The sequence below is a fragment of the Diadema antillarum genome, unplaced genomic scaffold (genome assembly GCF_040938485.1).
Source record: "Diadema antillarum isolate AM-2024a unplaced genomic scaffold, OU_Dant_1.0 scf00000068, whole genome shotgun sequence".
NCBI lineage: Eukaryota > Metazoa > Echinodermata > Echinoidea > Diadematoida > Diadematidae > Diadema > Diadema antillarum.
Window position 1 is genome coordinate 248789 of NW_027270957.1, and position 15880 is coordinate 264668.

Below are 15880 nucleotides of genomic sequence, written 5' to 3' on the forward strand. Positions count from 1 at the left end.
TTCACATGGTAATGAGGGTCTTGTGACTGCCAAATGAGTTCCAGGACAGTTTGATTTAAAATGTATTGATTCAGAATTTCGTACAGAATATTAGAGAACATAAACTTCTTATGAGTATACATCGGTAACCATGTTGACTATGAGAAATGAAAACATAAAAATGGAAACATCTGCCAAAGGTATAAATGCTGGAGTAACAAAACACACATATGAATATTTGAATTTAGCTTAACATTATTTGTAGGGGGAAAGTAAATAACATGTCTGATATATTTGTCAAAAGTATGGTCTCAAAGAACGGATTCTCTGTTCTATTCCTCCTTACTTTAATAACTGTCATGTCCTCTTCAAAATGAATGAGAGCGAGAACAACAATGCTTTGCAAGATATACGACCAATGACTTTGAGAGCCTAAAAAAGGTCACTTAAATTTCCTATACTTGGCATCCCAGACTTTCAGATTTCCAATAATAAATGATCTGTTCAGCTTTATCATAAAAATCTATGTTCGAAAGGAAGGTAAAAGAATTTACAACCAGATACACAGAGTATTGAGAAAACTGGCTTTGAAGTCTAGATGCAGTCAAGCATGCATGAAAAGAGGCATTACTTAATGTATACACTTGGCTGATCCCAACTATAGAAACATGCTTCATAAAAACTGATAAAGTTCTGGCTTTAAAATACTGAGTTGTTGACAGTCTTGCAGACAGCTAATTTGTTTCTGTGGTTGTGGCCACTTTTTAGGAGAAACTTATGAAAACATTTATAACATTCTTTAGCTTTATCTTATTAAGGCCAATATATGAGGCTAAACTTGTACCAATTCATTCATTTGATATCATTCTGCATATTTAACACACATCTGCTGATCTATGGGACATCCCATAGTTTGCGGAAGTGCTGAAATCACTGATCTACAGGATAATCCACATCAGAAATATCTTGGACAATTATATAATTCATAATAGATCTCTTTAATATCCTTTGAACTGTAACCAAACATGCCACTACAGCATCCCACATCCCATGAGCTTCTTTTTACTATTGTTTGGACTGGCATTCACTTCTGAAATTTACAGCTAATGGCTACGTGTACATCTAGGCGAGATTGAACAAGGAAAAGTAGAAATTACGCGATGCGTAATATGTCCCCGCCGGAAGTAGCATTTAGTAGCAAAATGTACAATATAGGTCAAAAGATCAAGGTCAAAGGTCAAAGAAGTCAAAGGTCAAAATTCTATGTAGAAGTTTTGAAGCCCTCACCTAGTGCCATCACATAAAGCAAACGGAATCAAAATCGGGTTAGAAATGGCGAAGGAGTAGCATTTTGTAGCCAATGTACAATATAGGTCAAAAATCAAGGTCAAAGGTCAAAGAAGTCAAAGGTCAAAATTCTGTGTAGAAGTTTTGAAGCCCTCACCTAGTGCCATCACTTAAAGCAAACGGAATCGAAATCGGGTTAGAATTGGCGAAGGAGTAGCATTTTGTAGGCAATGTACAATATAGGTCAAAAATCAAGGTCAAAGGTCAAAGAAGTCAAAGGTCAAAATTCTGTGTAGAAGTTTTGAAGCCCTCACCTAGTGCCATCACTTAAAGCAAACGGAATCGAACTCGGGTTAGAATTGGCGAAGGAGTAGCATTTTGTAGCAAAATGTACAATATAGGTCAAAAATCAAGGTCAAAGGTCAAAGAAGTCAAAGGTCAAAATTCTGTGTAGAAGTTTTGAAGCCCTCACCTAGTGCCATCACATAAAGCAAACGGAATCAAAATCGGGTTAGAAATGGCGAAGGAGTAGCATTTTGTAGGCAATTTACAATATAGGTCAAAAATCAAGGTCAAAGGTCAAAGTCAAAGGTCAAAATTCTGTGTAGAAGTTTTGAAGCCCTCACCTAGTGCCATCATATAAAGCACACGGAATCAAAATCGGGTTAGAAATGGCGAAGGAGTAGCATTTTGAAGCAAAATGTACAATATAGGTCAAAGGTCAAGGTCAAAGGTCACAACTGAAATTCTGTATAGAAGTTTCAAAGTTCCCATGTAGTGCTATCATATAAAGCAAACAGAATCAAAATCGGGTTAGAAATGGCGAAGGAGTAGCATTTTGAACATTTTGATCACACACGGACGCACAGACGGACGGACAGACGGACAGACGGACACACGGACACACGGACACACACACGTACGGAGCCCGTTTCATAGTCCCCTGCTCGAACTCGTTCGGCGGGGACAACAATGCCATACCTGGACATTTTTACTGTAGTCCCATCCATAGGGTTATGATTTAGAACTCACTAGTCCATAGCAGCTATCAGTTTCCATTCAATATTTCTTCATATTTTCAAGCATTATACATTATGAGTTACACAAATTTATATTGTTTGAAAGTTTAGCTGAGTACATCACGAAGATTAAAAAGAAATATGCTTGTCCTTACATACAAGGACTATTCATATTTTTCATACATTTTGTTCTGAATAAGTGATTTGATTATTCATAAATGTGCATTTCATAGGTAAACATTCTTCTTATGTGATATTACATAATTCACCAGAGGACTCTGACTTAAGCCAACTCATATTTTGAATGGAATTGCACTTTAACTATGAATTACAGTGAACTTTTGGTTGGCTTTGCTCCCTCTATATCACTCAATCTCTAAAATCAATTAACAGAGCTGTAAAACCTTGGAAGCAGAAATTTCACCTGACATTTACGACCCACAAAGTCAACATTCATTACCCCCGAATCCAGTCTGGGGCTCTACCCAAGGCTATGCTATAGCAAAGTTTACTTCCCTGCGTGAACACCCTGATCAGTACACTGATACATCCAAAAAGCACTCTTTGGGATAGTTCATGATTACTGTCAGTTAAAACGGTGCAGGTATTTCTAATGCTTAATAATAGGCAGCCAGGGAGATGCCCAGAACAATGCCTAAATCTACAAGCAATTTAATAGCAGCTTTCAGGTGTACAGAACAATGTATCTATATAGCAATCTGAGTCAAGAACCAGGCCTTAACTGTTGATGTTTTCTGGCAAGTTGTAAGCATGACAACTAGAGGAGGTATTTCACAGACATGTGTCATGATTATGTGAAATAATATTTGCACATTATCCCATACATTTAATACTTAAAAACATGTGTACTTTGTCTTGAGGAACTATAAATGTATTTCTCTTGATCCTAAGAATGTAAAGTCAGGAAACCTGTGACATACAGCTGTATTCAAGTACAATCATGAAGAAAATACATCTGCAAACAATGTCATTGAGGTAACTGAGTAAAGAAGTCAGTTTTGCATCACAGAAATGCAACAGTGCTATAGAACTGTATGGGATCTCAACAGTTCCTGGTAACCCAGTGAATCTCATAATCATGCAGAGGTAGGATACATACGTAGAAAGCTTGAACCTTGCCTCTGATTATAAACCTGTGAACCTGTGCAATCTCTAACAACTTTAAGTTTTGCTGACAGTGAATGAGTGTGTTCCATGGGAGGCCTTCTGATAGGTTATGTGAACTTTCATGCACACTGAGCAAAGAGTACCTTAGAGAACATGATCTCCAAATGATATAAAAAATTAGCAGACCTCTTCAATGGTTATAACCACAGGTATTCTACATTTTATTAAACAAGACAAAAATTTTAAAAAAAGATGGAAAAATGGATGCTATTTTTCTCAAAATGCACATTTGCTGATTCAATTCAGCAAGCATATCTGACAAACATCTTTTAACATTTTATGCAGTTTGTTGACTTCAGTGCATGCTGCAATCATGGCAAGCCTGCAGACTGATCGAGGCCAACCCTTAAAGTGAATCATAGTGGCAAACTTGCTAGCATGTGTTCTTGATTCTCTTGAAGGGTACTACGGCATGAATTACTGGTGCGGAAGTTCGTTTCCCTTGCGGGGTTATTCGGAAATCCCCCGCTAAACATTAAGAGGATACGGAAACTTAACTTCCTCCCTTGTCAGTCTTGACGACGACTACGGAGTTCGTAACAACGCTCCGTCAATAACCCTTCCCCAATTACTTGTAGGTAGGGCCTACATATGATCTCTTCCCTACACACATACGGACATACACTCAAAATGAGACCTGCAATATACAATGTATCCCACACAAATCATATACACACGATATGAGCAAACACATACATACACACACGCACGCACAATCTATACTACAAAATACATGACCGACATACAACATATAGGCCTACACAGCACAGACCTATACAAATAGACACAAACATATATATATACACACACTGTGGGCACACCAACTAACTTCATTTTAATTATCTGAATTACACAATGGTGTGAAAAAGGAACACTAAACAAGCTCCGCGGAAGAATTTAATTAAGACTTTCAACACATTAGCTATAATTAGTTGTGAAAGAGGAAATTTTCTTCTGCCAGTTGACTTGGTGCAAAAGTTTCAATGTTGACAAAGAGTATTAAAACTCGCATCTGATAGAGGCATAAATCATATTTACGTACTGATACGTTACACAATACAAAATTCATTTCTATATAAACAGTCTACCTGAAGAAGAAAAAAATTAAAGTCTGTGCATCTTCATTTCAGATAGAATTCTATTGGCTGTAACATTTATGATTTATACAATACACTGACACGTTTTTCTAAATAGCACAAAAAATTTAATACTCAGCAGTGGATGAAAATATGTTATAAGACATCTCTCATTCCTTGTTAAAATACTGTATACGCTATAATTTTCGCGTATATAAATTTTCGCGAATTGCCGCTGTCACACATTTTCGGGAGTGGTTAAATTCGCGATTGGGGGACCAGAGAAAATATGAAGTGGCAAAGAAAGTGTGAATTTTCAACTTACTAGCATATAAGAATGATACTAGTTATACACTGCATGAAAAAGACTTGCCAAACTCTGCGAACTAGTAAGTTAGAATTCAACATTTTTGAAGTGGTTAAGTCCATCGCGCTAGATTTCTGACGAGTGGTCCCCTTGCGATAATGGATTGGCTCTCTACAGTATTCGTAAGTAGACGTGGACGTGCGTAAACAAGCTTAGCCAGTATGGTCTGTTCGGTAAGCCGTGACATGGTATTCTAGTACTGAAATGTTCGTATCATCAAGGCAAGGGATTCATTTTGGAAGGTAATATTTTCGCGTGTTGTTAATTTCGCGAATAGCTCCCGACTTGCGAAATTCGCAAAAATAAAACCCCCGCGATATATATAGCGTATACAGTATGTTGTCTGGGCAATATCTCAAACAAAATGCTGCCTGCCGACTCAACATCGGAGATACTTCAAGAAAAGGAATTACATAAATAATTACTTGCAGCATAAATAGATCTGCAACAGCAAACAAAAAGAAATCTGGAAACAAAATGTAAAATCCAACATATGTACAAGTTCACTTTCATACATGTGTGGATTGAGTGAATGCAGCAATATAAAATAGTAGAACACGTAAGTGGAAGTTTGAGGAAAATAAGACAACCTGTAAAAAAGTTATGAATTTTTGAAGTTTCAGTGCCGCCATCACTAGATGGGAAGACTACTATAGTTTGTGATGTCACATACTATGTGTAGAATGATATAAAGAAAACACAAAGAAAATTCAACATATTCTAACTTGTTTGCATAATAACAGGAATTGACTTGCCTCTTTCAGAAGGCAGGGGGAATAATATTACCCTGAACATGTTGCATATTGTATGTAAGTAACCAGTCGAGAGAATGTGAATTTTCATAAAAAATGGAATTTAGCGGAAATCTCTTCATATTTTCTCTTTTTTTTTTGCATGTGACATCACAAACTGTTGTAGTCTTTTCTTCCAGCAATGGCAGCACTAATTCAGTGGTATTTACATTAAATGGCATTTACCTACAAGCAAGGCTGTGAAAGACAATATCTTTCTCCGATACTAGATTCCTTCCCCAATTTAAAAGTATAAGCTTTTAATTGAAATGTCACTCAAAGTTTTAGCTGTGAAAATTTTAGCTGAAAAAAAGTAAAATCAAACAGTCAGAATGTAGTTGTTCCACTTAAAATAGACATAGAATTGAAATAATGGAATTTAATAATAGCAAATATTTTCCTGAAACAGAAATATGTGCTTTAACTAATTATGCAAATTAGATGAGGTGATGATGTCATATACTACCTTCAGAAGTTTCCATTTGAACTTCATACAAACATTTACTAGGTTTCCTCCATTTGAAATGACATACTAACAAATAAATATCATTATATCACATATTGCATCATATTAATCGAATTGAGATAATGCAGCAAAGATAGCTTTTAAGGGCGGGGTTGGTGAACTACTGCTAAAAAATTCATATTCATTTTTATGTGCAGACCTGTTGTAGGTTTATGTGACAATAAAATCAGATTTTCTTATGTGTGGTTGCAACTGATATTATTTCACATGCGAATGAGAAGAGTTTACATGACATGACATTTTGATATTTTGTTCCAATTTCTTCAAAATTTTCACTGCTCTGTTTGTGTGACTTTGCTCTCTGCATCTGAGTCAATTTGAATATGGAGTGTAACCATCCCTTTAATGATCCACACTTCCTATTCTACAAGCCACGTGCATGTGAAAGTTTGTGGATTATTGCAAAAGCTGGCAGCAGGGGGGGGGGGGGGGGGGGGGGGCTAACCACCCCTGATGCCACAAGTTGCGGCAACGAGGGAACCACATCTGCCCCAGAAATATCACATGATGTAACTCTTGGCAGGTGCGGTGAATGCCGCAGTCTTGCCTTGCAGGTTGATTCTCACTGCACTGCTTGATGGGTCCTGTGTGTGACTTCCCCTAATCATATGCACTTGATACTTGATACACTGTCACTTTCTATTTTCTCTTCATTATAGGTACACCCACCCCCCCCCACACACACACACCCCTACCCACACACATACATAAACATATGAACCAATATACAACTTTATGAGACAAATCCAGGAGAGCAAATGGGATATGTTTAATCTTAAATTCCTTAAGATTAAGTAGCATAATTTGAAGCATTTTGACACAATCTGCTGCCAAAGCTGCTGGAGTATCATTGGATCAAATCAAAGTCAGTCATATGTTTAGGCAGCTCAAAACATTGTGTACACTACTGGTGGGAAGCCTCAGGTACTTAGTTCAAAGGAAAGTATTTCTGTTGGCAAAACTGGTAGTTCTGTCATCAGTTAGTTCTATCCTTTTACTCAATATTTAGCACACACACAAAAAACTGAACTAGGTTTACATATGCTTGATTCTTGTGCATTTTGTTTTGCACAACTATACAGATTATGTATACTTTCAATCATATCATGAAGTCACAACTTTGTTCTCTAATAGTTAGTGGGTCTCCTTTGCTGAGCATGACCAATTCCGGCTCCCCACCACCATAGACCTTTTTTTTTAATACTCCATTCATTCATTCATTTATTTATATTTCCATCTCCAGCAGAAACATATAATAAGAATTTTACAGAAAACAATTGCAAATATTTATATCATCCAATGCACAATGAACCAAATCTATAAATTTGCACAATGTCTTGAGTACATTAAGATGACTCAATGAAGATAAAGTAAAGTATCAGTTTCGTCAGATTTAGACCAAAAAAAAATGTAAAAATTGTGTTATCTTACACTTTATTAATGTTCAACATGTTTCATAATACTCAACTAAATGTCTGTGAGTTTTTTTCACACATTCATGAAAGGAAAATTAGATCCGAAAATATGCAATTACCATTGTAATAGTTCAGCAATGATTACTGGTACTTTTGTTGATGAAGTATGAATGAATTTAAAAGAAGAGTATCATTGAATTGGATTAACCAATTGGGTAAAGTCGGGAAGAAATTACATTATCATTGCGTTCTAGTTGCATTTTAGATTGCAACCAATAGCACTGTCTGCAAAGTTAGTCTAAACTAGTGAACTCCCCAACTCATCTTTCACTTGTTTGATTTCAGCGAAACGTTCACTGTTCTGTTCATTTCATGACTTCATTCTTGAAATCAAAGTAAACCAGTAAACATATTTGACATTCCCCTTAACATGCACAGCTGCTATTGGTCATGGTAGAAGCCATATCAAGTGTGACAGCTGATGACCTGGCAAGAAACAATAGAAGACGACAAAACAGTGTGCATCACCAGAATCCAAACGACATCCTCCTGCGAGCACGCACGAGGAAACACGAAATAAAAAGTTTCCCCGGTCCGCTCTGGTCGACCCCCTCGATTCCTAGAGGACTTGCCTAGCTGTGTGAACACGGTTCTTCCTGATATCTGAGGGCCCCCTTGTCTTTTTGTGGATAGACAAGAACCGTCATTTAGAGCTTCTCCTCTCAGCAGCAGGGTTGAGTTTAAGTTTCGGTGATGATGGGAAAGGGGAGGTACAGAATTGAAGGGGAGGGGGCAGAGATGGGGGAGGAAAATCCAAGCAAAATAAGGTTCATATGTCTCATATAGTGGACTACTGTCAAGCAAAAAGGAACACTTGGGGGAAAAGATGCCTCTGCGACGAGACACAATGGAGCTTCCATCAAATAGGACTGGAACTCTGCTTCAGTCTGAAGAAATGTCCATATCCCCCTCATACCCAATTCACACTGGAAAATTAAGAACAACAAAAACCCCACAATCTTGTGCACTGGTCATATTCTAAAGCATGTAAACCTTGACTAGCACTTGGTCATCAAGCTAGTCTGGTTTAGTTTCATATTCACCCTCGTCCTCTGCTACTGATTAACCCCAAATGGAAAGCCTCACACGTCTGACCCGTCATCAAGTAAGCCTGGTAAAGATGTGCAACATGATTTTTTCTGATATTGGCAGTCTCGCCATTCAGACAACTTCAAGCTTTTCAATCACAAATGCTATATCAATTTCTTATTCCACAACCAACCAACAAAATATATGGGCAATGCAAACAAAAATGTTACGAAAAACAGGCTCTGAAGTTAAGAGGAATTCAAGGATGTGAGAGAACATTCAGAGTACACCAGTGCCACATACCTTTAATATGAAAAATGTAGTTTTGAATTTCAGAGCATATTTATGTTTTGAAGGAGAGTTAAAGATGTCAAGCCACAAAGACGGCCAGGTTTCTTCTTTTCTTTCATGCTTTTTGTTTGTTTGTTTGGGTTCATATTGAAAACTTTCGGTCATCTGCGAAGCCGCATTTCTGCACGAACGCTACAACACGTAGAACGGGTCAAAAATCGACACATTTTTCCACAATATCTGCCATAACTTTTAAATAATTTAAGAAGCAAACTTGGGGCGCCCGGATTCTGAGAGTGGACACTTTAGGGATTATTTATGTGTATATATATCATTACTGTAACATTTGTAGCAGTGACGCAAATTTGATCAGAAAAGTACCTTATGAGTTGAATTGTCTATGGCGAACATTCCAAATGTGATAATTTTGAAAATTTGATATTTTGCTGTCTTTCAATTCTTCCAGACGGGATATCTCAAGAACGGAAGGTCGCACAAACTTGGGGCGGACGGTTTCAGAAAGTAGAGATTCTGCCCATTTTTATGATATAAGAATCTTGTTTATTGGTTGAGCAGTCCTGACGCAAATTTGCAGTAAAGCTAGACTACCTAGTAACAATTGCTGTCATAGGGAACGTGTACAATCCATGCAGAACTATCACGTGACGAGACTACCAACGAAAATTTGAACCGTTGACCTTCACTGTCTGCCGTCGTCAGCAGTGTGAATTCCTGTGATTTCAAGCTTTTGTTTCTCGCTAAATATTATTTTCAACGCAATATCCAGATACAGAGCTTTGTATGAAAGACTTTATCTAGATACGTAGCAGCCTTATGAACAACATAACTGTTACGTTTGGGAGCAAAAACAATCAAATATATTCCACATTCCGTCTCATTTTTCGATGATGGCTCTAGTCGGACTGGTGCATTTCCTTCGGAGGTGGTAATAATGTAAGTAGTTGCAACGGTCGCTTGCCACCTGCTGTCTGCAATCAGGTGCTTATATACACGTGCTGTACACAGGTAATCAACTGAAATAATGTTGTACAGGAATGATAAGGTCCTAGACTATATATCTCAACTGTAGATTTAACCCGATTTCTGTCGCCTACACACACAACACACTACGAGTGAAATTATGTGAACATGATGGCCCTCCACGCACGGTGCTGCAGGCCACCCCCATTAACGTGTCGACTAGCCACGCGCCCCACACGCACTCACTTTCGCCAGCGTCTGCTACCTCGGATTTTCTGTGTGAATTAGGGCGAAAGTTTTCAATATTTATTTTTGGCTAGACATTACCAACCACTTTAAGGTTGTTATGTAGTTTCACATTATCCCCTTGAACTCACCAAGAGTAGTCTGCATTACTCCTCAACACTTTTGGGACAGCAGTGTGAATTGTCTCTAATTTCTTACAAAAACAAGAAGTCGACTGCATTTCCTCCCACTCACTACTAAGAAAAATGATGTCTTGTCTTTCAAGTACAGCACAGTGTGTGTTGCAACTCAAAAACACTGAACAAGGAATGAGTAGCAAAGTTCAAAGAGGAAGCATCTAATCTTTTCCCAGCTTTAAAGAGTATCTTCAAACTTCACTTTCACTGGCACCCAGAAAAAAGAAAAAACAAGTTAGTATGGCAGAGAATATAAACCATACAATAGACATCTGACACATACTGAAACACTGTCACCCTCATATTACAATAACAATGATAATAATATCAAGTTTTTATATAGCACATTTCTAAACTGTAAACAATTTCAATGTGCTTTACATTTTCATAAGCAAATTATGAATAACGCAAAGTATATAATGACTTAAAATTACAATGCACTTGCAATACATATCATACCAGTGCTTGACGCAAAGATTTTTTCTCTGGTTGCAACCCTACATTTACACCTCAACTTCATAATACTGTATATATACTTGTATGTCATATATTTCCCCTTGATTTTGGTTTCCTGAATTTCGTGAGTCAAGAGATATTCATGAAATTAGCAACTTGCAAAACTATTGTTACCTGGAAACAAATACATTGGGCATGTCTCCAAGGAGAATTATTACCCTTCACACACACTTCACAGCACATATAATTGTGACTATTTCAGAAACATTGCACTTACAGTGGTGCACAGAATGCAATTTGAATCTCACAAATATTCATGATCATTTATGTCTACACACATTAGTGTTTGTTTGTTTGTTTTTCTGTGAGTTTTTTTTTTTTGCATTGTGATATGAATTGGGATGCAAATAATCATGACTATTGCATCTGTATGAATAGGCCTTGTAGATCAAGGTGCTGTCAGCTGTATTTAGTGTTTTGCCATTTCATCTGATCCCATCTCTGTTCTCTTATTGATGAGAGTTCTTGGAAGGCACGCACACAGGATTAATCTATTTCCTAACACTGGGGCCGGCAGGCTCACAACCACATCCATCTCTCTGAAGAGATGTGGGTCACTCTTTGTTGCTGAATCAGAGAGAAAATCTCCTTCTTGTGTAATATAGCAGTCCTCTATTTGTAAATTAGACTTATTAAAAAGATCCCACACGGAAGGTGGTCCAAGGGGGGGGGGGGGGGGGGGGGGGTGATGAATGCCATCACCAAAAACATGTCACAATACTTACAATCACCATGAGACGAGATCTCATGAGAGTTTTAGTGCTTATAGTTTTTTTCTGGATGCAAACTTGCTTAGGCCCACAAAATCCAGTGGCGATTCTCCTAAATTTCCTTACACACATACACACACTACAAATTATGGTCTAAAAATTGATATCTATAAATATTTTCTGTCACAAGTTTACTCTGTTAAAGCTACAGACACTGAAGTCTACAAAATTGTAAAATAAATTATCTCCCTGAAACACAGCTAGAACACCTGATATTGGTTCCAAACTTGAACATTTTGATATATTATGTAACTTTTGTTCAGATTTCAATGCCTGACAATGTAAAGAAATTTAGTACATTTGGTTCTCATGAGGCAGATTTCTAGGGTCTTTTGTTTTGACCCATTATCTTTAGATGCCTTCAAATTTCCTTCATGCTTCAAAACATTGAAACTTTTAACTTTCACAAACCTGTATTTGTTAACACATTTTTAAACCTAGCCTGCTTTCATGAAACAGTGATGTTAGTCGTATTGTGTATGCAAATTAGATTAACTGATGTTGTAGTGGCATCACAAGTTTCCCATTTCCTTGCACAAACAACACAATTCTATTTCTTTTGACATGATCTCCGAACTTGTTTCCTCCAAATCTAATTATTCTTGCATTTTGATGATTTTGGAAAGATGACTTGAGAGAGAAAAGGGTCAAAGTAGCTGAATTCTTGACAACAGAATGATTTATGATGTTCTTTGATTAAATTTAATTGAATTTGATGACAATCATCACCTTACTTAATGTGCATGAGTGATTGTGACTAACACCAATGATCCAAAACAAAACATTTTAAACTTAAAAATTCTGTAATTTTCTTCTTTTTGTCAGATTTTAGTAAACATTGTGAATGATGTGTGACACATTGTGCAAGCTGGGTATACCTTTGAATATTTCTACAGAGAAATGGCACTATATAAATGCTGTTTTATCATTATCATCACCATTATAAAGTTTCATACTGTTCTGTTTGCTTGAATCAATAATCTTTATCTTTAATATATGGTCAATTCAGGGTTGAAATTAGAGTAGAGTTCCCTTTAATGCCCTTTTGCCTTTCTATCATACTTTATCTTTAGGGCCATTTGCAAATCTCCACTTCTGCCAAGATTTTTCAGGCTTGGAGCTGCCCCCGACTGCTGTGACAGTGACTATGACTGGGATAAAATGGGAAATAGGGTACTAGGGTACACTATACAAAATAATCCATTGTGATTCACCAACTTTGGAAAGTTAAGCCAAGTATTGAAGGGAAAAAAGGAATATATCACTCATTGATGATGGCCCATCACTATAGAGTCCATGTGGTAACCGAGGCTTACTATGGGATCAGTCGACTTAGCAACAGCCAGAGCATCCTGTGTACCTTCCCTTTGATCATGAATTTCTGCACATGACAGGAGACTGAAACAGGTCTATGTATAGCATTCTGCTGTGAATACAAGTCCTGTAATGTGATTGATTTTAGTCAGGTTGACAAGATACAGATTAATAATAATTTGCCTGATGAGCTCTAAGAAATATGACATAGTCTTTCCTCTTTGAAATGGATGGATACAAAAGTAGATTGATATTTCATATTTTGATGAAAAATGAAAAAAGAGGGGTCTCCAGCCATATGGTTTGTAAAATTGACAGCTCAAAATGTGAGTACTTTGTTTACTACTAACTTTGAAAGATAGCTGTGCTCTATTAGTTGAAGGTTTTGTTTTAATCTTTCCTAAGTGAATAAGCTGCATCCAATTGACAAAAAGCACAACTAAATGGGCAAGTTGAAAAGTTGATAATTGATGTTTATTCATTCCAGTTAAACAAGGGAGTATTTATTGATTGTATGAATCATCATTACAGATTTTTATTACCAGCTGATTTGTAAAACCTACACAAACAATAAATGATTTTGTAACCCCTCGATAAGAGCTTTGTTTACAGGTTTCCCTGATGGGAATGTCTGTTTCATTTCCTCCTTTGTAAATTCTCAGTAAACTGCTACTTATTGGCCAAATACCAACTGGACACTCTCCCAGATTAGTGTATAACAATGAAATCAGGAATCTAGGGTTGAAGCTTTGGACTGTGAATTGTGTGTAGAGTTTAGAGAGGGGGTTCAAATAGGACAAGTGTAAAAGTGTTCACAATACGGACTTAAGTTTAAACTTTAGACACTGTTGGACAATGTGGTGGCTCAATTAAAAAAAAAATGCCACACTTTCCTAACTGATGATATCTAAATGCATGAAGAAAAAAAGCATACAAAAAACTGAGGATCACTCTGCTTCTATCAAGGTGATTATGAAGAAATATCACCATGCTATAAATAAAGGGTTTACTGAGTGATATATTCTAGCACTACTGACTATGGGAAATTGAGTACGATAATTTTGGTAAATTAGCTCAGATTTTTCAGCATGGAAACACTCAGCAGTGCCATTTTTAATTGAGTACTAAGGAAATGGCTGCTTCATGTATGTCTTAGACTACATAATGGTGTTGATAGAAACCAAATCCCATTCTTTTGCTCATTGTAACTCCTCTGTCATTACGTCTAGTGTTCAAGCTCTTTTTGCACTATCGAGGCATTTGAACCAACAACAAAAAGAAATTACATGAAAACAAAAAAGCAAAATATGTCATCTGCACATGAGACAAAACACATCTCTTACAGTCTTATTCTAGACAATATACAATCCCAAGATCATTATACAAACAGATCACTCAACTAATCATTAGAGAAGTTGCATTCATGTATTAAAAAAAAGGAGTTATTTCAGCAAAAGTGATAACATCTCTCTGTGTGAGCATTATAACCACGACATGTATATGTTCATGAACATGCTGCTCGCTTTTTTTTTTCCAGATGGTTGACTGTTTCTTTTTCATGATGAAAAGTGCACAACATATGATAGCATCTTATTGGACTTTGTGACTAATCTTTCTGCTATACAGGCAAGAATACTTAGGGTTAGATATGAGCACAACTTACATTCACTGTGTAATTGTCATTGATTATTCTTATGGCCTGCAAAGAGGGGTGTATCACATAAATCTTATTTCTGATTTCATTCAAACTTTGCTGTTCATTCAGAATCCACCATGCAAGGTATTTTGCCAACAAGATCTGATGTTCCTCTTCAAGTAAACATATTTGTTTATGATCCCTTCACACAACCTGCCATTATAAAGATACTGAATATAGCCGTACTTCTTTCTCTCTCTCTCTCTCTCTCTTTTTGGGGGGTCATGCAAACACATTGAACAAAATCAAATCAATCAACTCAAAACATCTTCAAAATTCATTGATTACATAATCAGGAAACTGTAGTTTACAGAGTGTACACACACACATGCACACTGAACACACACTGCTAAAACGCATCATCTAAGCAGTGTCTTAATAGCTCATTATTTGTTTGGAGCACAGGAACATTGCTCTCTCACCTTTTTCTGTTCCTCCACGGAGCAATCCTTGCAAGGTCCAACTGTGATGAGTGGGAAGGTTAATCCTTCGATAAAGTACCCTTGGTTAGTCCACAGAGTTTTGTTCACGTCGCAGGTTGCATATTACAGCTTTCCTTCATCTACATACCAAGATGCTGCTGATATCTGTTGTTTTGACACATGAATGAAGCAAACAACAACTTTTCAAAACCCATACACAGAAAAGCGCAGAGTCATTTACAGCTATGCAAATGTCTGTACCGTCCTCGCACCTCAGAAAAGAACATAGAATCACACAAAACTAGTTGCATTGGAGCAGGTCCGCAGCTACGAGAACTCGACAGGGCTTGAGCAGTGAAGAGATGGGGGGAAAGCCAAAAACGAAACAATACGGAATTCTGCCCCCTTCCTCGCAGGGATTTTTTGAGCGTAGGAGGGCTTCGGCAAAAAAACAGTCAGGCCGGCTGTGGTTATAGCCTGTCCCAGTGCGTGCTGCTGGCAGCGCTGCGTTGAGACGTATTTCCTGATGCAGAGGCAGGATGACTCATGTAAAACACTCCAGAGCTGTCAGCGCGTTTACACTTCCTTGACGAGAGTGAGAAAGAGAGAGAAAAGGAGTGAGCAGGCTCAGAGTGGAAAGAGGCTTGGCTCTGAAAGGGTGGATTGAGGGAAAGGGGGAGGGGGTGATGGAACAAAGTGAGTAAAGGAGAAGGAGGCTATTGAAAACTCCT

At 37.4% G+C, this 15880-nt stretch overlaps 1 protein-coding gene across 1 annotated transcript in view; it reads right to left on the bottom strand.

Moving 5' to 3' along the window:
- Positions 1 to 15464, bottom strand: part of LOC139716615 (uncharacterized) — a 192753-nt gene extending 177289 nt beyond the window's left edge. Inside the window, exon 1 of the mRNA XM_071628142.1 lies at positions 15150 to 15464. The gene's annotated coding sequence lies outside the window, so the exon portion shown is untranslated. The remainder of the gene's footprint in view (positions 1 to 15149) is intronic.
- Positions 15465 to 15880: the final 416 nt, after the last annotated feature.